This window comes from Rhinolophus ferrumequinum, chromosome 14, assembly GCF_004115265.2.
Source record: "Rhinolophus ferrumequinum isolate MPI-CBG mRhiFer1 chromosome 14, mRhiFer1_v1.p, whole genome shotgun sequence".
Taxonomy (NCBI): domain Eukaryota; kingdom Metazoa; phylum Chordata; class Mammalia; order Chiroptera; family Rhinolophidae; genus Rhinolophus; species Rhinolophus ferrumequinum.
This window is the reverse complement of record NC_046297.1, coordinates 19066329-19089067: the sequence shown is the minus strand read 5'-3', so window position 1 is coordinate 19089067 and position 22739 is coordinate 19066329.

Genomic DNA, 22739 nt, shown 5'->3' with positions numbered 1-22739 from the left:
ATTTCGCTTAAAGAAGATACTAGAGAGGAGTGACAAACAGATAAGAACTGGGATGGATCTTTGATTTATTTATCTTTTCCTAAGATGTCTTATGAAGCCTGAATTCAAGAGGTAGGTGAATTTTAGTATATGATTTTAAAGCAGAAGCTTAAATTGAAATCAATATCAACTTATCAACCATTCCTATCCCCCTCCAATACAAACATTTCCCATTCTATTTTTCTCTTGAAAACTGTCATGAGTCATCCAAAATGGAAATCTCAACATTATCCTTGATTCTTCATACTCCACATCCCATTGGCTACCAGGGTTTGTCAATCTTGCCTCTTAATATTTCTAAAATCTATGCTTTTAAAAAGATTTTAGTCTGTTGATGTGATGGATTACAGTAATATACTTCAAATATTGAACCAGCCTTGAATACCTGGGATAAATCCCATTTAGTCGAGGTGAATAATTCTTTCTATACTTCTTTGGATTTAATTGGATAATAATTCATTGAGGACTTTTGCATTTATGTTCATGAAATATGTTGTTCTGTAGTTTTCTTGAATGTCTTTTTCTGATTTTGGTATTGAGGGTAAAGCTGGACTCATAGAATGAGTTAGGAAGTGTTTCCTCTGCTTCTATCCTCTGAAAGGGATTGTAGAGAATTGGTATAATTGCTTCCTAAAATGTTTGCTGGAAGTCACCAGTGAACCCATTTGGGTCTGGTGCTTTCTGTTTTGGAATGTTAGTAATTATTCATTCTAATTCTTTATTAGATATAGGCTTATTCAGATTGTATATTTCTTCTTGTGTAAATTTGGCAAATTGTGTCTTTTAAGGAATTGTTCCATTTTATCTCAGCTACCAAATTTGTTGGTATAGAGTTCATAATATTTCTTTATCCTTTTAATTTCCATGATACCTGTAGTGATGTCCCCTCTTTCATTTTTAATGTTAGTAATTTGTGTCTCTTTTTTTATGAGTTAGACTTTCTGGAGACTTATTAATTTAATAATCTTTTCAAAGAACCAATTTTGGGTTTCCTTGATTTCCTCTGTTAATTTTCTGTTTTCAATTCCATTGATTTTTGCTCTAATTCTTATTATTTCTTTTCTTCTGCTTACTTTGAATTTAATTTTCTCTTCTTTTTCTGGTTTCCTAGGTGAAGACTCTCACTGCATCCCACAAAGTGCTTTCTTTTATTCCTGGATTAGTAAATATATTATGACTGAATTTTCCACATCTCATTTTATCTCCCTCTACTAGTCATTCTTCACACTATTACAGAGTAAGTTTTATGTTCTCAAATATGACCTGGTTGCTTACTTTCCTAAAATCCTTTATTAGCATGTTTGTAAGTAAACACTGAAACACTTTGTATAACATGCAAGACCCTTCATGATCTGAGTCTGCCCTCCTTTCCAGCCTAATCATACCCTAATCCCAGCCATGCCCTACCTTCCTTCAACCATACTACATTGCCTCTTCCTTCTCTCTCTCTCTCTGTTGGTTTTCTTTTGCATTAATGTCATTACATGGTGAGTATGTGTATTTATGTCTGTCTTTTCTACTTGTCCAGGACATTTGAAAGACTTACTTGTCTTTGATCCTCAGGGCTTAGACCCAGTTCTAGCTCCTTGCATATAGTTATAGTCAATGATTTTTGTGTAATTTGCAAGAGAATTAATTAAATACTTATGTAATAAAAAGACATGTGCATCATATGGGATCTTATATTAAATAACTTCCAAAGTCATTTCAATCCCTTTTATCCTATGATTATTCTGATTTCATCTTTTAGTGATAATGTGTGGGAAATAGATGGATCGATGTGTGGAAAAGCATATTAAAATAGGATTTAAGGGAACTTATTTTGTTATTAATACTGTAGTTACTACTTTTTAAATTAGCTTCTCTCTCTCTCTCTCTCTCTCTTGCTTGTAAATGTATTTTAGTATTTATTTTCTGTTGTCCTTATGACAATTTTATCAGATATATCAGAGAGCGTGTTCTTGATCTGGACCAGCTTTTGCCTGTAACTTTGAAAGAGTCACTTTGAAAAGTAAAGATGATTATGTTAATTTGAAATATTATTGTTATGTAATTACAAAGTTTCTTCAACTCTGCATCCACATTTTATCGAGGCTTACCAGTTAATACTGGAACAAATATTTTATGAGCTCTATATTGTAATTTTTTTACTGTTCTAACCAACACAAATTTATTCATCATTGCTTATTACATTTGATTTCGTTTATAAAGGTTTATAACTTTAAAAATTAAAAACATAATAATCTATGTTGTCAGCCTTATAATTTTTTGTTTCTTCAGATCTTTATTGAAGTGAAATTGTGAGTTTAATGAATAATGTATTTCATTTCAGAATATTATTGCTTTCTTGAATGGGTAAATTTAAGTAGATATTCAGTGTCATTTTGGACTCTGCTGTGTGGACATGGATCCTTTCTATCCACTGCCCTGACCCTGGTGATTTAGAAAGATCTTCACATGGCATCTAGTCCATGCATCTGCCTAGAAAATTCCTTGCTTTTAAATAGGTCTTTAAAAATTCTATAATCTAGCCAAATAGAGTTCAAAAAGAAATTTAGTACTGCGAAAACCATAGAATATTGTTTCAATTTTCTGTAATGCTTAATTTCTTAACAAATATCACTAGGTAATTATGTTGTCAAATACAATATATTACAAAAACAGATGACCGCAAGTCGAAGACACACTTAGATGTTAATTTTCTCCCCTTAAATCATGTAGTAAAATCCTCCACTGGTCAGAAGAGTTCAATAAATTCTGAAAAATGAAGTCACATTTCTTAGTTAAATAATAAACTAATATTATTAGAAGAAATAGTATTCTTATTTGGAGAGCTTTTTTTAAATTCAATTTCCCTGATGATTAATGGTGTGGAGCACCATTTTATATACCTGTTGACCATTTGTATGTTATTTTTAGAGAAATGTCTATTCAGTTTCTTTGCCTATTTTTAAATTGGGCTATTTGTGTGTGTTTTTGCTAATTGAAATGTATTATAGAAGTTCCTTATATATTTTGGATATTAACTGTTGATCAAATACATAGTTTGCTAATATTTTCTCCCATTCTCTAGGTTTCCTTTCATTTTGTTGATTGCTTCCTTTGCTCCGCAGGTTTTTATTCTGATGTAATCTCACTCATCAATTTTTGCTTTTGTTGTCAAGGAAATGCAAATCCAAACCACAATGAAATTTCACCTCACATCTGTGAGGATGGCTATTATCAAAAAAAACAAAGGATATTGGCAAGGAAGTGGAGAAAAGAGAACTTTTGTGCACTGTTGGCGGGAATGTAAATTGGTGCACTGTAGAAAACAGTATGAAGGTTCCTCAAGAAATTAAAAATAGAACTGACATTTGTTCCAGCAATCATACTTATGATTATATCCAAAGGAATTAGGATTTTTGAAAAGATGCCTATCTTCCCATGTTCATTGCAGCATCATTCACAACAGCCAAGACCTGGAAGAAACCTAAATGCCCATCAGTGGATGAATGAATAAAGAAAATGTAGTATATAAATACAATGGAATATTATTCAGACTTAAAAGAAAATAAGGAAATTCTGCCATCTGCAACAACATGGGTGAACCCAAAAGACATTACATTAAGTGAAATAAGCAAGACACAGAAGGATAAATACTACATTGATAGCATTGAAAAGAAGAATCTAAAGTAATCAAATGCAGAAAAGCAGCAAGTAGAATAGTATATGCCAGTGGGTAGGGGAGGAGAAATCAGGGAGATACTAGTCACAGGATACAAAGTTTTAATTATACAAGATGAATAAATCCTATAGTGCTACTGTAGGTCGCAGTGACTATCGTTAACAATACTGTATAGAACACTTAAAAATTTGCTAAGAGGATAGCTTTACGTTAAGTGTTTTCATCACAAAATAAAAATTATGATGATAATATTAATAGTAAATAAAGAGGGTGGGGAGAAACGTTTGGAGGTGATGAATATATTTATGGCAGAGATTGTGGTGATGTCTTCATGGGTGTATACTTATCTCCAAACTCATCAAGTTGTATACCTTAATTATATGCAGCCTTTTGTATGTCAATTATACCCTAATAAAGAGACTGTAAAAAAAAAATTTCCAAATTTGAGAATCATAATGAGGTTGCTAGTTCCCCAAACTGTATTCTGCTGAACTTCTATTTCTAAGAGCAGGGGCTGTCCTTACTGAAGAGCATGTTTACGGATCAGTTTGTGATATTACAAAGGCATCAGAAACTCAGAAATAAATGGAGCATCCCTGAACTGATTCGATTAGCCTGAGCTCTTTCCACATGTGATTGGAGATGATTTAATTGGCTTATGCAGTAAGTAAGTTATCCTGAGTGTTTGAATATAATGCATGTATGTTTACAATACCAAAACACATTAGAAATAGTTTCATTTACTCTCTTTCTCTTGGCATTACTCCTACTAGGGAAAGCTTTCCGCAGTGCTTCCAATAAAGAGAGGGGGGCCATTTGGGGTTTGTCACAACCTCCTAAGGATTTTCCTCTATCTGAATCACCAGCTGTCTTTGAATGCCATTTTAAGAAAAGAAGGGTGCTGAGTCTATCTTTACATAAACTGTTTTCCATGATTGGTCTCCCACGTGAAAGAAAATGGAGCCCATTCTAAACAGTTTATTCAATTGTGTTGAAAACTATATCATATTCCATTTTACCTAGTCTTACTTTCTGTCTTAATATAAACAATTGAGATAATAATAAGAAAAAGATTCAGATCTGAGGAAAAGAACATTTTATTTTCGTTATTCACTTCAAGATACTGTTTCTAACCATTAAATTCTTCAATTCTCTGAACACATAGAATATATATCGCTAGAAATAGAATGTAATTACATGAATGTTACATTAATTAATGGCATCCTTCATTGAGATTTTATATTCTGAGGATTGTATGTAGGAATGAGTAGCAAGATGGCTAAGTGGGTCATTTGGACCACAAAAGAACTGTTCCTAATTGCTCAATAATGTTTTTAGTATTCATGGAGTTAACAAATGGAGGCAAACTCATGGAATTAAATTGACAATAGATAAAGATATCTACTACGTACAATAAAAATTAAAGTGCAATCAATGTGTATGTATTAAATGTAGTGACACATCCAAGGTCCCGAGTCACTTTTGTTTTTTTTCATCTAAAATATAATAGCTCTCACTGTACTTCATTCACCAGGTAATGTTTATTTATTCAGTAACCATTTGGAGAGTACCTACCATGTTTCCCTGAAAATAAGACTGGGTCTTATATCAATTTTTGCTCCAAAAAACACGTTAGGGCTCAGAGGATGTCATCCTGAAAAATTGTGCTAGGACTTATTTTCTGGTTAGGTCTTATTTTCGGGGAAACACGGGACTTCACATTGGACACATATGTTGCTGCTCACCATCTCCTGATGTTAGTAACTGGGTAAATCTGACACCTGCACTAATTTTTAACATCTCTTTCCTTTTGAGCACTGAATAGCATTGTTTCATGAGATTGAATAGGCAACCTTTTTTTAATTTAAAACACACACAAGCACAAACACCCCCCCCCCACACACACACACACACACACACTGGGTTTTAATAGTCCATTACACAACTGTGCAAGGCAATACACTGGAAAGAATTGAAGAAACAAAATTCTCTTGTTTACAACGGAATTTACACTATTTCATTGTCACAAAAAGAGGGATGGACTTCAAAGCTGCAAGATTGTGTTGAGTTCTTCATTCTCAGTCAACTTAAAAACAGAAAATTGTATGACCACATTACTGGTCTCTTCTGAGAATTCTGGAAAAGTATTCCTTTTTAGTGTTCATAGATTTACTATGAATTCGATCCTGTAATTTTACTGAGGCCAAGAGAACTGAAATGTCCTACCCAAGGTCATGTAGTTCATTTCAATTCAGTGAATATGGGAACCCCTACTGTGTGGTGCCTACTTGTTATGGACTGAATTGTGCATATGTTGAAGCCCTAACCCCCAGTGTGACTATATTTGGAGATGGGCCCTTTACCAAGGTACTTAAGGTTAAATGGGGTCATAAAGGTGTGGTCCTAATTCTATAGGACTGGTGTCCTTCTAAGAAGACGAAGAAATACCAGAGCTCTCAATCTCTGCATGTGTGCACAGAGGAAAATGTCACTTAAGGACAGTGAGAAAGCGCCGTCTTGCAAGCTAAGAGGAGAGATCTCACAAGAAAGCACTTCTGCTGGCATCTCATCTCAATCTTGGACTTTCAATCTCCGGAACTGAGAGAATAAATTTCTGTTGCTTAAACCACCCAGTGTGTGCTATTTTGTTATGGCAGCTCAAGCACACTAAAATGCTACCCAGTGTCCTTGGTCTCAAGGAGCCCCAAGAGAACCGTAAAAACCTTGAGTGATGTGGAGCAGAGTCAACAAGAGGGCTCAGCCAATGGTAACTGGGAGTGTTTCAGTTCAGGTCCTCCAAGAAGCAGACTTCAAATCAGAATTAGATGTGCAAGAGATGCACTGAGAGAAAAACCCATGAAAGATAAAGGGAGAGGAATCAGGAGTAGATGGCAGAGCCTTCAAGTTGAAACCCAGATCTGACACATGTGAAGAGAGAAAGGGATGGAAGAAGGAATAGGTAAGACAGTTCCAAAGTGAAAGAGTAGCTGCAACACATTCTTGGCTAGGCTAATGGGGAGACCTAGAGAAAGACTGCTAGCCTGAGGAGTCCTCCATCAGGATGAAACGGCCAAGTCTAGGACCCCAGTGTGCTGATTCCCTGGAGTGAATGTGACCCTCGCATGAACACTGGGATGGCTCTGAAGGTGCAGCAGCAGGAGGCTGTCCACCAACTGGCCTCTTCCCATCATGTTCCCCTGAAGCATAGTCTGAACAGCCTACCTCCAGGTCAGGGAGTCCGTGTATCAGGACTTGAACTTGGATGATCTTGTTTTTTTCCCAGTTCTAACACATTACAAAGATTTAAGGCCAAGGAATTTAATAAAAGTTAGGTATTCTACACAGAGAGTTATAAAGTCTGGGCCTGAGTGGACAAGTTGCTTAGCACATGGTTTTGGTGCCTGATGTTTCTAGTGATTTAAAAAGTCAATAATAATGCTTGCTTTTTCTTCTACTTATTGTAATAAAGACAAAAACCCAAGTAATGTGATTCATTCTGCCATGTTAACAATTATAGGTCTAATATTTGCAAATAAAGTGATAACACATCTCTTAGGGTGTGGAGCCAACTGTCATCATCACAAAACTTGTCCTTGCCGAGTTGTCAAACTGTCACATTCAATTTTAAAGATCTTTCCGTGTCTGTGCTCACCTGATTCCAACATCTGATCAGAATCCTCTCATTCTATGAAATGAAATACAGTTTTATCCCTGTGATAGACATAAAATTAGTCTTATACTCTTCAGAAAGAGAGCTAGTAACATCCGCTTAACAGAAATCTTCTGTAAAATGCTCGCTTTTTGTAGCTACCCAGAATCCCAGTGCCTGGCTAAGTGGAACGAAATGTGTTAGTGGCAAGTGGGAAGTGGTATACCTGCAAGGAGGCACCTGTGGCAGAGAAGGTCCCTCTGTGGAACAAAGCTCACCTCACCTGTTGTGGACTGAATCCTGTCCCCACAAGTTTCAAATTTTGAAGCCTTAATCCCCAATGTGATGGTATTTGGAAATTGGGGCCTTTTCCATTGGGTAGATAATTAAGTATAGAGGAGGTGATGAGGGCGAAGACCCCAAGATGGGATGACTGCCCTTTTAAGAAGATGAAGAGACAGGAGAGTGCATTCTCTCTCATTCTCTCTCTCTCTCTCTCTCTCTCTCTCTCTCTCTCTCTCTCTCTCTTTCTCTCTCTCTCTCTCTCTCTCCCTCTGTTCCACCCACCACCCACCCCCCACTCACAAAGAAGAGGTCATATGAGAACAGAGTCGATAGTACTCTGCCAGCCTTCACCAAGAATCTTCTGGCACCTTGATGAGACTTCCCAGGCTCCAGAACTGTGAGAAATAAATGTCTGCTGTTTAAGCCACTTAAGTCAGTCTTTGGTATTTTATTATAGCACTCTGAGCTAAGACACCCCCTTAGCTCAGCTAAAGCAACTTCCACATGGAAGCTCCTCCTTTGTGATATTGGAGTTTTCTCTGCAAGAGGCAGAATGGAGCACCCTCAGAACAAATAGAAGCTGTTCTCTTCAGAACGTGTTTTCCTTATTGCAGAAAGACCTCCCCTAAGAATGGACTGTCATGACAAGGTGCCTAGATACTCTGCGTTCGGCAGAGTTAATTACAGCATTTGTAGCCTCATCATTTATTTTTAATGCTATTGTTTCATTTGCGCCTTCGTTATCCTCCAACTGGATGGGGCTTCCATGGGCCCATCGCATTCTAAGTCAGCTCTGAGATAGGCTGGGATAGTGATGAGAGTCGTTAACAAAGACAATAGGAAATGAAAATGCATCTGCCAGGGGCATTATATAATCTCTATATTTGTGAACAGATTATTATAAATGTTTCCTTCCATGGATGACCCTGGAGGCCTTTAACTACTACCGCCAAAGAGTCACTGTAATGACTGGAAAGATATTTTCACTTGAACAAGGATACCAGGACTAGTGGGTAGTGGGGAACTTCCTGGGGACGGTGGCGCCTCCGACATCTTTCACAACAGTCTTGCCAGTACTTATCTGGTACAGAACGGAAGCAAACATCTCTGGTAGTTACTCAAGGTCAGAAATGGCAGAGTGGACTTATGCTGTTTAAATATGCTATAGGTCTTAAATATGCAGTTTATGCTGGTCTGCAAAAGTTCAAAGGAATGTAATGACTTGGAAATGCTGAGCACCCCAAATCACAAAGGTTCTGCTAAGCTCTTTACTTTCTAAGTTGTACTAGAATACTTGTTTATAGCTCCATGCCAGAAAAAGAATATAAAACAGATTCTTTCTTTTGTATTAGACTAATATACTCATTACTGAGAGGTGGGAAAAAAAAAAACTCAACATATTATGCCCAGCGTTATTTCCTTATTAGGAGGGAACCACAGTTTATAGGCAATGAAAGGCTATTGTGCATGGTGACAAGGCTCAAAAATGACTGGCTTGATGGAATGTTTCACATATTTTATGCATTTCAAAAGCTCAGCTAATACTTCCTATATTTATGTGAAATATTTTGTTCTTTCCACAAAAATATGTTTCTCTGTACTTTTGGTTGTTTAAATAATTCACAACAGCCCAGGCTTTGGGAGCCAATGTTCAAACACAATTCAATTACATAATTGAAGAAAGAAATATCACCATTGTTTTGTTTTATAATTGTATTAAAATGACAACCATTTTGGGGTATTTCTGAGTTTTTCTGGCCTGATGCTGAAATCCTAGACCTGGGCAAATAGCTTCTAAACAAACACAACACACACACACACACACACACACACACACACACACACACACACACACATATATACACACCTTTCAATCTCATTCTTCATATTAATGTAATCACTTGTAAAGCATTATTGCAATATATTGCAGTAGGTAAAAAATTGTTGATTTCTAACTGGTATTATATATTTTTGGCTTCTTTGGTGAGTCAAGGTAAATACCTTATTTTGCCTTGTATAACTCACATTTTTTTGCCAAAATTTGTGAGGGAAAAATAAAGATGTGCATTATACATGGGTAGTACTAACTGCATATCTATATAAATATTTTTAATTCTTTTATTTATGCTTATGAGTTAAAAGTGTAACTCTAGAAATCAATAACGATATCCGTATGCAAAATAATACCCTGGAATACGATAATCGGTTTTGTTGAACTTACGATGAACTTGCAACGACGAAGAATTCTAGGCCTTCTATGATGTGTAAATATCATAAAGTTGTTACCGGTACATAAAATTTCTTGTACCTTTTACCTGTTCTTGTGTTTTGCAATTATTTGTTACATAAAATTTCTTGTACCATAATATGTTAAAAAATAAATGCTAAAATCCCTAAATGTAAAATAAAAATAAAAATTTGAATTAAAAAATTAAGACTTAAAAGACTTTTTTCCCTGAAAGTTTGGGCCAAAAATGTGGGTGTGCATTATACACTGGAGAGCATTACACACAGCAAAATACAGTAAGAAAAGGGCTGGCTCTGGAATAAGCAGGCCATCTCTTGTTTGATTCTGCGTTAACTGAGAAAATTACATTTTCTCCTAGCTGCAAAATGAGACAGGATGGGCAGTGGTATCTTACTTTATGGGGAGGGTTTGCATAGATTTAAATGCAATAACAAGTATGAAACAATCGAAATACGGTTAGACACATGCTAGGAAGAATTGATGATTTCCCACGACATAAGTCCTCCTGCACGTTTAACACTTAGGGAGGACCTGAATGATGGCAGAGAGAAGGTTGCCCATCTGTCCTTAGATGTTCACCGACATTCTTACCACCCATTCCCAATCTTATTTTATTTTGCTAGATAAAACTAATTCTCTCTCAGGAAAGCAGTTTTCTGGGAGAAGGTACACCACCAAACAGATACACCAGCACAGCTGAAGGGAAAACATCCCATGAATCCACATACAAAGGTAGAGGCTCCAAGGAGCCAATTAGTTCTTTGAGAAAAACTCACACAGGTACAGACCTCAGCCCCGCCAGACCTCAAAGATGCAGGTCAACCCGTCAACACAGCACCAGTCTTTCCCAGCTTCACACTCACAGCAAATTCCTTCCGAGAACCGAACTTACTTTTTGTTTTTTTCCTGAGATTTGTTGCTTCTAGGAATGAGATGAGACATTCAAACCCATTTCCCTAGAGGCTTAAACCAAATTTGAAACTAGAAGAGAAACAGTGAAAGACCAATAATTTCACCAGCTGGCTCTCCCACAACAATCTAACGTTGTACGAGAAGTTGTAATATGTTGTGTGATTACTTCCTCTCTTTCATTTGTTTGCTTTTCTCCCTCTATTTCTGAGTTATCTTTCTTCATTTCGTGAAGAACAATATAAATATATAATGTTTCCAGGTTGGAAACAAGTTTGATCAAAGCTGCTGGATTACTTTTATTTCTGAATACTTTGAACAGAAAGTTATATTTTCATTTCCCCCACGTAAAAGGTAAAGAAAGAGTAACCACAGAGCCAAGTGCATAGCAATTATTACAAGGAATTATTTTCTTGGAATCCTGCATGCTCTTGGTTATTCGGTTACTAATTTTCTGTACAATCAACTCATTTCGAATTGTGAAATTTGCTCAATTTTTATTGGAAACATGATGGTAGTTCAGCCAGAGTTTAATCTTTTACTCAAATAGTTATACTTCTCTAGCCCAAAATTCAGTAAAGAATGAATGCATACAGTGTAAGTGTCTCCTTTCCAATATTACATATATATATATATATATGTAAGCTATATATACACATATATGTGCATAAAAGCTTATCTTGAGGGTGCAACCCCCATAATGACACACATATCTTGGGTTTCTGAAGAAAATTTTCATATTCTTTGACATGTAAAGTGCAAATTTCATAGAAGTACACAAACAGATTTGATGTTTAAGTGACTTTTTTCCTATGAAGTATTTGGATATTAGTTATAGAGGTAAGAATCTGCATATTGTTGCTAAACTAAATGGAAATTTAATTTATAGTTTTATTTATTTCCATCTAGTCCTCCCTGATTTCTAAAGAAATATTACAAAGTGTTCTTCACCCCATGCTATCGTATTACTGATTCCTTCACTCAGCACTTGGGGCTGCTGTGTGCTATGCCAGGTTCTGGTTTTACAATAGTAACCACAAGAGATACAGGCCCCCAAGGACCCTATGACTTAAGCAGGTACCCAGATATTGTAGGAGGGAATTTCAATAAGCAAGAAGTATAATTTTTTTCCATAATAATTTCTCTTTAATCCCCATTATATTAGTTAATAGAAATCTAATCAATTTTGCAGCAACCCCTTCTTGCTTTTCCTGTGACTGTGTCTATGTTCTCAGGAGTCATGTGGTGCCCAGGGAGTGATTGCTGGCTCTCTCTGGCCTGAGCCATCCCCACACATAGCAGTGTTGCCTGAGATGTCAAGCATTCCCTCACCCATGTCCACCTTTCACTCTGAGAGCTTTGTTCCAGCCACAAAGCACTGTCAGGCTCTCTGTCCTTTGCTATCTCCCTCAGGTACACAGGACCACCTTGTTGCTCCTATGCCACTTGGGAGCTAAAGGCCACTTAGTGGAGCCATCCTAGGCTCCTCATTCATTCCGTCTGTCTCTGACACTCAGAAATTACTCAAGTCTTCTCACTGTGTGAGGGCATCCAGGTCCATTTGCCTAGGCACATCATACAGCCATTTTTGCTCCCCTACTCCCACACCCACATATGGAGAAACAAGGGCCTTGTCATCAATCCCAGGTCTGCCAGGCAAGGTCTCTCTTCTCCCAGACCCATGTGAGAGAATGTGGGTCCTCCATTTGCAAGCATACCCATCAGCACACACCCTCTCCAGCTTCCCCTGCAACTCTCCACTCCCCCCAATCCAGGGCATCATTTCTGGACTGCGGTCAGAAGCTACCCAAAGCCTTGCTCTAACTCTGTGTCTTCTGAGTTCCCTTGGGCCTCAGTTGTTGACATTCAAAAGACTATCCTTTGCAGTAACACCCCTTCCCTGACACAAACTCCTTACTGACAAAACATGAAGGGGATCACAAGCTCAAAGGAAGTGTGAGGGAAGAAAATGGACTTAGCAGTTACATCAAAATATTTACATAGACAATATAGTCTAGCAAGATTTGTGACTGGGATAATTACTGGTTACGATGAAAGTCACTTCACATCATGTGGGCAGACAATATTGTGACAGAGCAAACAATGTCATAGCTGAGACTTGAAAGATTAATAGACATTAGCTGAGCAGAAGGAAAGACCGTTCTAGGCATAGAGCACTGCAAGGCATGGATGCCAGAAGCACATGGAACATTCTGGAAACTTAAAGAAGTTTTGTGTAACTAGAACACAGAGTGGGAGTAGAGGGAGGCCAAGGGATGGGGAGCATGGTGAGGAATACTGCAGCAGCAGGAGGAAAACTGCAGAGATAAACTTGTTTCAGCAGACATCATCGTTGTTTACTCACAGCCATTCCTTCTTCCTTGTTAAAAAATCCCAAGTTTGTCAAGCCTGACTGTGCTTAGACTTAGTGGGTGAATCATGATTAAAATGAGCCAATCACTGTAATCTTACAGAAGTGATTGGTTTAAGGGTGGGCAAAATAGAAAGTTCTGGTCAACAAGCCACAAGAAAAAATCAGCTAAAGACATAGGGGATTTTTCTCCATGGTAATAGAAAGGTGCATGAGGTGACTAGCATTCTCTTTCTTATGCTTGTCCTTCTTGCTTTTGAATGTGATGGTTCATTTTTTTGATGTCAGAGAATAAGGCATATAATGCATGAACACAGGACAACAAATTTCAGGAAGGACCATATGCTAATGATGTGAAAAGATAGAAAGGTAGAGCTGCAGTTCTTGGTTGAGGCAGAAACCCAAGCTGGAACTATTTACCTTGAGATATTCTAGTAAACAATAAATGTCCTTATAGCATAAACCATTATTCGTTAGGTATTCAGTGACTTGCAACTAAATTCTTCCCAACATGGCAAGATATTTTAGGAGTTTACAAGGAGACATTTTTTTAGACAAATGTGAAGGCCCACACTAAAGAGAAAACATAGCAGTACATATCTGGCATGATCACTGGTGGAAATATTATCTGAATCCATCACCTACATCAAAATGAAACTTATATATGAATTTAACAGCTAGGTTTTTAAACACTGTGAAGATGAATGGCTGCATTAAAGACAGAAAAGTTTTAGCTCAAAAGACTGCGTTAATAAAATACCTGCTCACAAAAACCTAATTAAATATTTTTACTTGGTCTTTCCTGCTAAAGATGTTAGCCCATATTTGTTTTTAGCCATAACAGCTTTGTGGATGGGATAAAGGAGATTTAATAGGATTAATTATGAATGAAAGTGAGAAAAATTGCACCATTAAACCAGTGCTGCTTAGCCATTTCTATTACTGCTTTGCCATTAACTTAAAATTATAATTGTGTTTTTAGTGAATTATACTTTTATACTTAGAATGGTATGATAATTTCCAACAATCAAAGGGAGTAATGGCAACAAAAGATTTCTTAATTTGATTTGGGTTCTGAAGAGCATTTTATAGGTAGTGGATACTCTGGATTGAGTGTCATCTCAGTTCACTCTAGGACTCAAGACCCACCAGATGTGTGGAGAACCCAGCTCATGGGTCAGCGAGGGCTCTGTTTATACAGAGATTGAGACACTGCCTGAGTAAGCATGTGTCTTAGAGAGATGAAGCCAGGGAACTCAATTGTGGTCCAAAAAGAAGAAGAGCAATTTGGAAATACGGCATTATGTCTGTTCTGTATTGCTCTATGATCAAGTTTGTAGGGACTTATGCCTGTGTGATAAAGCAAGGGAATTTACTGAACTGAAATTTAATTATTTTCACCAAAACCTACAAGGAACAATGACAGAAGGCATTATATTGCAGTGATCAGAAGTGCTACTTTTAATACAAATGACGAGGTTTTTGATGTCAGATATAATAGACTTTAGGGAACAGTGGTGTGAGTCTGTAGCAACAGGTATATCTTCACCAATTAAATATATTTAACATCCTTATGTTTGTCACAGACATCTGAATCCTCACCATAAAGCACCTATAGTCTTGAGAAAAATGTTAATAGACAACGGTAGGTGCCCTAGTGGTGTCCTTAGCAGGTCTTGGCAATACAACAGTGTCATCGGCCCTCAGCAGGGACAGAAGACATTTTCAGGGTAACTTGAAATAGGACACAATTTAAACATAGGAAGTCATGTTAGAATTCTAATAGAGCAGGTGAATGCAAAGCCAGAGAAATATAACTTTTACTACTAATACGTATATAAAGATGAAAAGGAAATGGGGATTAAAGACACATAAAGTTCAATAAAGGATTTAGGAACTAAGAATTCATAGCACAACAAAGATTAACCAATTAGCTTTCTTGTTATCCCTTAGAAATCTTGTGTGTTATCCAAATTAGTCTTTTAATAAACTCTTGGTTGGTTTTGCAATACGCCACTCAATATTACAATTAACTGTTCCCCTCAACTTTCAATATTTATGTTTTACACTCTTCCCCAGGTTAGGGTGGGTACTTACATATAATAGTATAACTTTGCTATAACACTATAATAATCTCTTGATTATTGATACTAAAAAAATCAGCAATACCACTAGTAACATTAAAAACACATTATTGAGATTTATTATTTGATTTGTAATTATAATTCATTCATTTTAATTATTTATTGAGAACTTGTTACTTGAAAGAAATATGTTAGAGCTTTTTTCATTTTATTAACATTTAAGTTTATTTATATTTTCAGTAACTGATGTATGAAAAAACAATAGGAGGAAAGAAGAAAGAAGCCCAATATTTGCCATAGGCAGATTTGAACATTTGCTATAGGAAAACACCAGTGACTAATATAATTTATTAGTTATAATTGATTTGTTTTCTTAAAGAATGTCAAATAATGCTGAAACTGCTTCACTGACTTTGGTTTTGTGCTTTTTAAAAAATAGTTAATGTCTAAAGTAGCTGATGACTAAAACTACATATTTGAAATAAATTATATGTGAATAATAAAGTAGCTCTATTCAGTAATATAAAGATGTTACTTTTACCTACCTCTGATAACATTACAGTTCTACTAATGCATTTTCAATATGAAAATAAGTATCATCTCTAGGGGATACCAACATAAACTGAACCTACTAACATTTTCCCTGTGGTCGTATTTCTTGCAACCCGTTTTCTTGTGTACGTCCTATGCTTTCCATTTTAGAAATTTATAACACAGAGTGATGAGAAAAATAATCACAGTCATAAGATTTTATTTCTATATGCCAAGTTTACACTCAGATTCTAACATTAAAACCAATTTGTTAGAACAATTCCGGAAGAGACAACATATAGTTTAAGTCATATATGCAAAAAGTGAGTATTTATGTCTATTTTATTCACCTTTAAATATATTTTTCTATCCTAAGATTTTGTTTCAAGCATTAGAGATGGAAAGGATTTATGTAATGAGATAATATGATATTATAAACAGTGCACATTCATGATCTTGGCTATGGTAAAAAATCTAATCTCCATATCTTTAGTGACATTTTATAACAAATTTAATATCAGAGTTTTCACCAGGTTCAGAGAGTGACAATGTGGTTTACTGGATGGGAACTTTAAGTTGCTATTGTTCATCACTTACACAAAAGCCACTGATAGCCAGTCCTAAGGAAAACACAAAGAAAATATTTGGATTCATTTAATAGAATTCTTCATTCCATGTGAAAGAATACTTGTGTTGATTTAGACATTTATATAAAATAATTAAAGATAGCTTTTATTATGAAATGACTAACTGCACAATATCTATCTTTGCATAATGGGCAATAAGCTCATTGATTAAGAATTTAATCTTCCAATTTTTTTCAACTTTACCAAGGATAACTTCACACCCCAAGGGTTTTAATGTGTTAGTGATTAAACCGATCTAAATAGTAAACTTTTTATTCATTAATATGTATGACTATAAAAATGTGATATTATCATCTATGAGTAATATCAAAAATAATATTAGAGTTTTAGATTAATTGGCCATACCTTATTTTTGCTGGGCATGGAAAAGCTTTTTTCATATGAATAAATCCTCCTCTTTTTCATGTCATATTCCTACAGTTGTTAGTTTCATAGCTGACATTTAGTAAGTGAGCTGCACCCAAAAGGATGTAATAAAGCCAGTTTCGGTGTAGTATAATACCTTAAGATGTGAAGATAAACCATTGGGGGGGGGCATATTTTTATCAGATTGACAGAAAAGAGTACAAGGCCAAATGAAACAAACAAATTAAAAAAACCTGGAAAAGAAAATCATTTCTATTCCCTGTAATTCTACTCTACCCTGTGAACACTGGTCAATATTCTTTGTGAAACATTTGTTCTGTTAGTTCTGGGTGAGAAGTATCATCTTCATGTATGATAAGTCACTTGTAAAAAATGCATTTCTATAATCATTATATCCTGGTCCTAAAACACTTTTCATCACAATTACCCACAACTTTCTGTGTTCATTTGAAAACATTATTCTTTTGACTCCATCTGCATGTACTGCTTTGGAACAAAAACTAAGATTTAAGGCAATTAGGTGTGGAGCTAAATCTCCAGTTCCCAGAACATGCCTTTCTTCCCACCCATGGAAGATCTCTTTCATTCAGGGAGTTGAAGTGGTAAGCAACATCCCCAACAGTGGAATCCATTTTGTCTTCCAAATTCTAACATTTGGAAATTTTAGAGAGCCTTAGGTCAGTAACTCCTTTGCTGATAATTCTGCTCTGAAATTAGACTTTAGGCTTAGTAACCAATTCCCTGTCTAAATACCACAAATTCAAAATGTCCCCCAAACCCTAGTCCTAACAGGTAATCTGCAAAAGAAGATGATCAAAGACTCTTGATAAAGGCGGTGTGTTCTATCCATCTCTTGGAGATTTACAAAGAAATCAATACATTAAAATCTGAAAAATTTTACAGAAAACTGTTGAACGATATTTTACCCATCATTGGCCAAATATTTTTTGACCAGAAAGTCATGGCATGTTGCCACTCTAAGCAAACTAATTCAAAGTACATATCATTACTGGGCTAGCTGCATAAGAATTACAAACTGCAAGCTCCCCCAGAGATCAGAATCTCATTCTTTGTAGCCTAGAACCCAGGAATGTGGATTTTCAAGCAATTTGCATGAAATTTCTATAGCAGCCAAATTTCAGAACTTTGGACCTATACTCTCTTCACTGTACCTGCCTGCAACGTTACATCAATAGCAAACTCTCATTTAGTTGGGTACCACTTTAAAGTTCACATACTTATTTGACCAATTTCCCAGGATGCTCCACATTGTCTATCAACATCCTCTGCTAATACGATGGCTACTCTCATGGAGAGGAAAAATGTTTTAAAGTTATATTATATGCTAATTCAGTCAAATATTTGTGGAGCATCTACTTCTGTCAGATCTTCTGGCAGCTCCCGAAGGAAATGAAACTAAATAAGAGAAGACTCATGTTCTTTAATAGTTAACATTCCAGGAGATAGAAGCCTAGATGATGGAGAGTAAAATCCAAAATACTTTATTTAATAGCTTTAGGGAAAACCATTGGCTTTGGTGCTGATTATAAATACGCAAGCAGCAAATGAAGGGATAACAAAGTATTTCTTTCAATGGTCTTCTAAGCTTCAAACTGTTTTTCTAGTTATTTGTTGAATACATTCATTTATCTTTTGATAATTACCAAAAACTTAACTGGTTTTCTGCCCAACCTCCCCTAGTTCAATCTTGATTAATGGCCTTGCCATTCACTTAGTCATGCTAACTGGACATTTCAAATACTCCTTTATTTCTCCTTCTGCCTTATGAATTACATGGAATTCATTGCCAAGCCTTATTGACTATAACAGAATTGAATCTCAGATCCAGCTTCTTGCTCTTTCTCTTATTGTTCTGCCGTTACACTCACAGATTTTGCCTTAATTCAGATCCTCAAAGGTTTGCTCCAGGATTTGAATAGAATAGCTCCTAACTGGTGTCCTGGCCTCTACCACATTCTCTGGCTCTCCCTTCCCCCATCCAGTTACTATACAACATCTATAGTTGCTATACTAAACAAAAATAAGATAAACAGCAACAACAAATGCTACTTTTGTTGCCTTTCTCATATCATAAAACTCAAACTCCTTAGCATTCCAAAGAAAAATTGATAATACAATCCCAAGATACCTCTGAACTACATAGTCTACCAGGGAAACCAACAAATCATCTTTCCCCAAATACATTATGTTCCTTTATTCTTCTGCTCCTAAATAGATTTTTCTTTGCTTGGCCTTGAGAGATGTTCCTGATCTGTTTATATACAGAGGGAGCCAAAAAAATGTATACACATTTTAAGAAAGGGAAAAAAAAACCTGTATTAAAATTACACTGATGGTAACCACTTTGAGCACCTCTTGTAACTGCAGAAGTCAAACGTGACTTGTATTCATCTTTTGTTATCGGTATATATTGAGTATTACAATTTTAATAGCTTTTTCCTTTCTTAAAATGTGTATACATTTTTTTGGCACCCTCTGTATTTGGTGAGCCTATCTTCATCCTTAAATATCTAGCTCACATGGCTGCATCTTTGTGAATCTATGCCTATTGAATGCTGGCAAGAATAGAACGTTTCTCTCTTCCGTATTCTTAGCAGTCTACTTATGTTTCCATCACAGTGCAATCTCATTGCATTTGTGTAGGATATTGTCTTCAAAGATTCTCAGTATCACGGAACGATAGCATTATTTGTATCTCTGGACTTTAGCAGACAATTGTTCAATAAACATTTGTTTAATAAAAGCATTTATGACTGAATAAATTAAAGTATAATTTAAGTGTTTATTAAAATTACCTTTTATGCCTAATGAGTATGCAGCAAAACAACATATCAATCAAAATCTGCTAGAACTGCTTGTTCTACATTGTGTCTGAATATACCAGGAAACTCTGTATGCCTATGACTGCACTAGGGGTTTGCATGTGGACTTATTGTCTAGTCAAACAATGAAAAAAGGCATAATTCATATTTTTTCATAATGGAATGGGAAGCTCTTAAATAATTTTAAATATGAAAAATCAAGAATTGTATATAAGCCATACAGGCATGTATCTTAGAGATATGAAGATAATTATCAAAACTAGATATGTACATAAATTTATAAAACTAACAAGAAACATAAACTTAGATTCCAAGTATTATAACATCCATTTATTGAATTTCTGCTTTGTGACAGTTTTCGTGTTAGTACTTCAAATGCATACCTGACTTAATGTAAAGGTTTAGGAAGAATTTTTAGCACTTTCTGTCTAAGGAATGTAACACAATTTATTTATCTAGAGTGCTGCAGACTATTTCTGCTGTCTTGAAAAGAAGAAAAACTTGTATCTGTAACACCTAAAGAATGCGAATAATGGAGCGAGTCCTATTTTCCAAGACTTCCATGCAATTTCAGTTTGTGTTTTAACTATTACAAGTGTGTTTTTCTTTGGCCTCCTTTCAAAGCAGATGGGCTCAGGAAGATAGGTGGGTGTGTTACTATGATACTTGTGAGGAAATTGGTTTTTCTTCTTTTCTATAGGAATGAGATTAAAATCAGTACTGGAGGATGCCTTGCTCTTGATTTCCCCAAATAAAATAATTCACTTTACTGAAAGGTTTTGGTGAACTTCAAGTCTCTGCATAGGTTACACTGAGTAAAATGTCATTTATACCGAATGGGCAAAGTAATGAAATTAAATGCACATCTGAGGTGTGCAGAAATGGTGTGCCACTTTCCTCTTTTTCTCACCATGGTAATTGAAAAAAAAAAAGAACAGTATTGTTTAGAGCTCCTCATTCCTTCATTATTGCAGATGTGAGCTTCATTATAACTAGCTGGACTCTTCTGAAGAAATGCTTCCTTTTTAATCAAGAGAAATTTGATCAATTCTTAATCCATAGCTAGCCACAAAATGTTCAGTTCTGAGCAAGACCACTAACAGTGAAACGAAAGATCACAAACTCACTATAAAGTTCCTTTTTCCCTCACTTCCTTTCTTTTGACATCGCCAATTCTACCTTATTTCTTCCTTTTCCTAATGTGAAATGCCTCTGCTTTATCTATCACCAATAACTGTTACTGAGTTCTAAGGCATTAATGACTTACCAATTTAAAAATAATTTAGATCGCCAGCTGTTAGATATTTACACTTTAAATTATTTTCTATGCAACTACTTCCCAAGAGACTTGTTTCTATTCAAAATAAGTAATTTTTTACTTTGTAGGAATGTGAATTAAAGCTCATACTTTTGAAAATAATTTGTTTTCCAAGTAATTTAATGTATCCATTGTTTGGTAACAAAGAACTGTTCTAGAAAAAGCTAATAATAATTCTCCCTGAAACACTATCACTGCCTATGCCCAATAATTTTTCAGAATAATAAATGGAAAAGGTCTGAGCTCAAAAGACGTTTGGCTCAAGTAAAGTCAGCTTTCATTGAATGAACAAAAAACTCAGCAGATTTTTTAAAGCAGCTTATACTAAGTTTGGATTATAACTGAAATTTGATTTCAGAAAGGAAATTTCAGTACATTAAATTACTTCCCAATGACTAAAACAGAATTATAAACTCTCTTTACTGAAATTGTACTGCTTTCTATAATGTAATTTTGGCATACTATGATCCATTAAAAATCCAAGCTATAACAAAAATTGGATACATTTATATTTTATTACTTGTTTATTTTGAAAACTTATCTAGACTGCTATTTCATATAATTTGGAAAACTCTCCCCAAGTATTTTTCAAAAATAGGTCTTTTCCTCCACTCAAAACAGAGAAACAAATCAATTTCTGATTTTAAACAATTAAAGGTCTTAATAGTACGCTTCTGTTTTCCCACCTGAATGTAAAGGCTTCTTGGAAAGTGTTTTCATTTATGTTTGTAAATTAACATTCATCCCAAAATAATTCATTATTTTTCAATGTCATCTTAGTTCCATTTTGTCATCTGGGTCTCCACATGTGACTAAAACTTTGAAAGAAATATTTCAGAAATTAGAAAATGGATGTTGCAAGGGTTATTATAGAAGACTGTGAAATTACATTTACTTTAGTACTTTAAAAGGTGCTTCAGTTAATTTCAACGGTATGCATAGTTTTCTGAAATGTCTACTTATATCCACAAACACTAAACAAATTTCATGATATTAAATTCAGATTCTAGAGGACAGGAAATAATGCGTGTTTCTGCCACTTCTCATTCTTCTTCATTCATGGTCCATTGACCACATGTTTGCATCATTATCATTTCTTAAGACAAGTTTAAGTCTTTAGGTGAGGCAAAATCACACACAACAGTTACTCAGCGTGTATAACATGTTGCTCCTTTTTGATAAAATTAATTCTGACACAACCTCAGTGTTGACTTAAAATATTTACTTTCAGATGCAACTTTAAAATACATGAACAAAAACTGATAAACTTAGCTAGTGCTTGCATATTTTAATTAAAAAATAAATACAAACGAATTTATGAAATCAACAAGCTCCAAAATAAAAACATTAAAGTAGTGGATGATGTTTTACTATTGAACATCCCTTACCTATGTTAGGTTTAATAGCAGAGAGTTTAATTTTACATGTTGTATGCTGTATTTTCTGTCTTCCCACCATTTTCTCTACTCAGATAACTGAAAAAAATTTGTGTTACATAGCACCATGACATCTTGTGGTCTTCCTTTGGCACAAGCAAGATGGTGACAATAGTGCTAACAGAGACACTGAAATAACATACCACTATTCTGTTATAAAGTTATTTTCAAATAACTCAGAATATATGTATATTTTTAGATTATCATTAAAATAAAAACATAAAATATTTAAAATCCTATAGAAATCAAGATACCCAGATTATGTGCCCTAGGGACACATCAGGGGTTTAAGGCCTAATTTGTTTTGAAAACCATGATTGTTTCCTACACATTTGTTTGAAAGAAA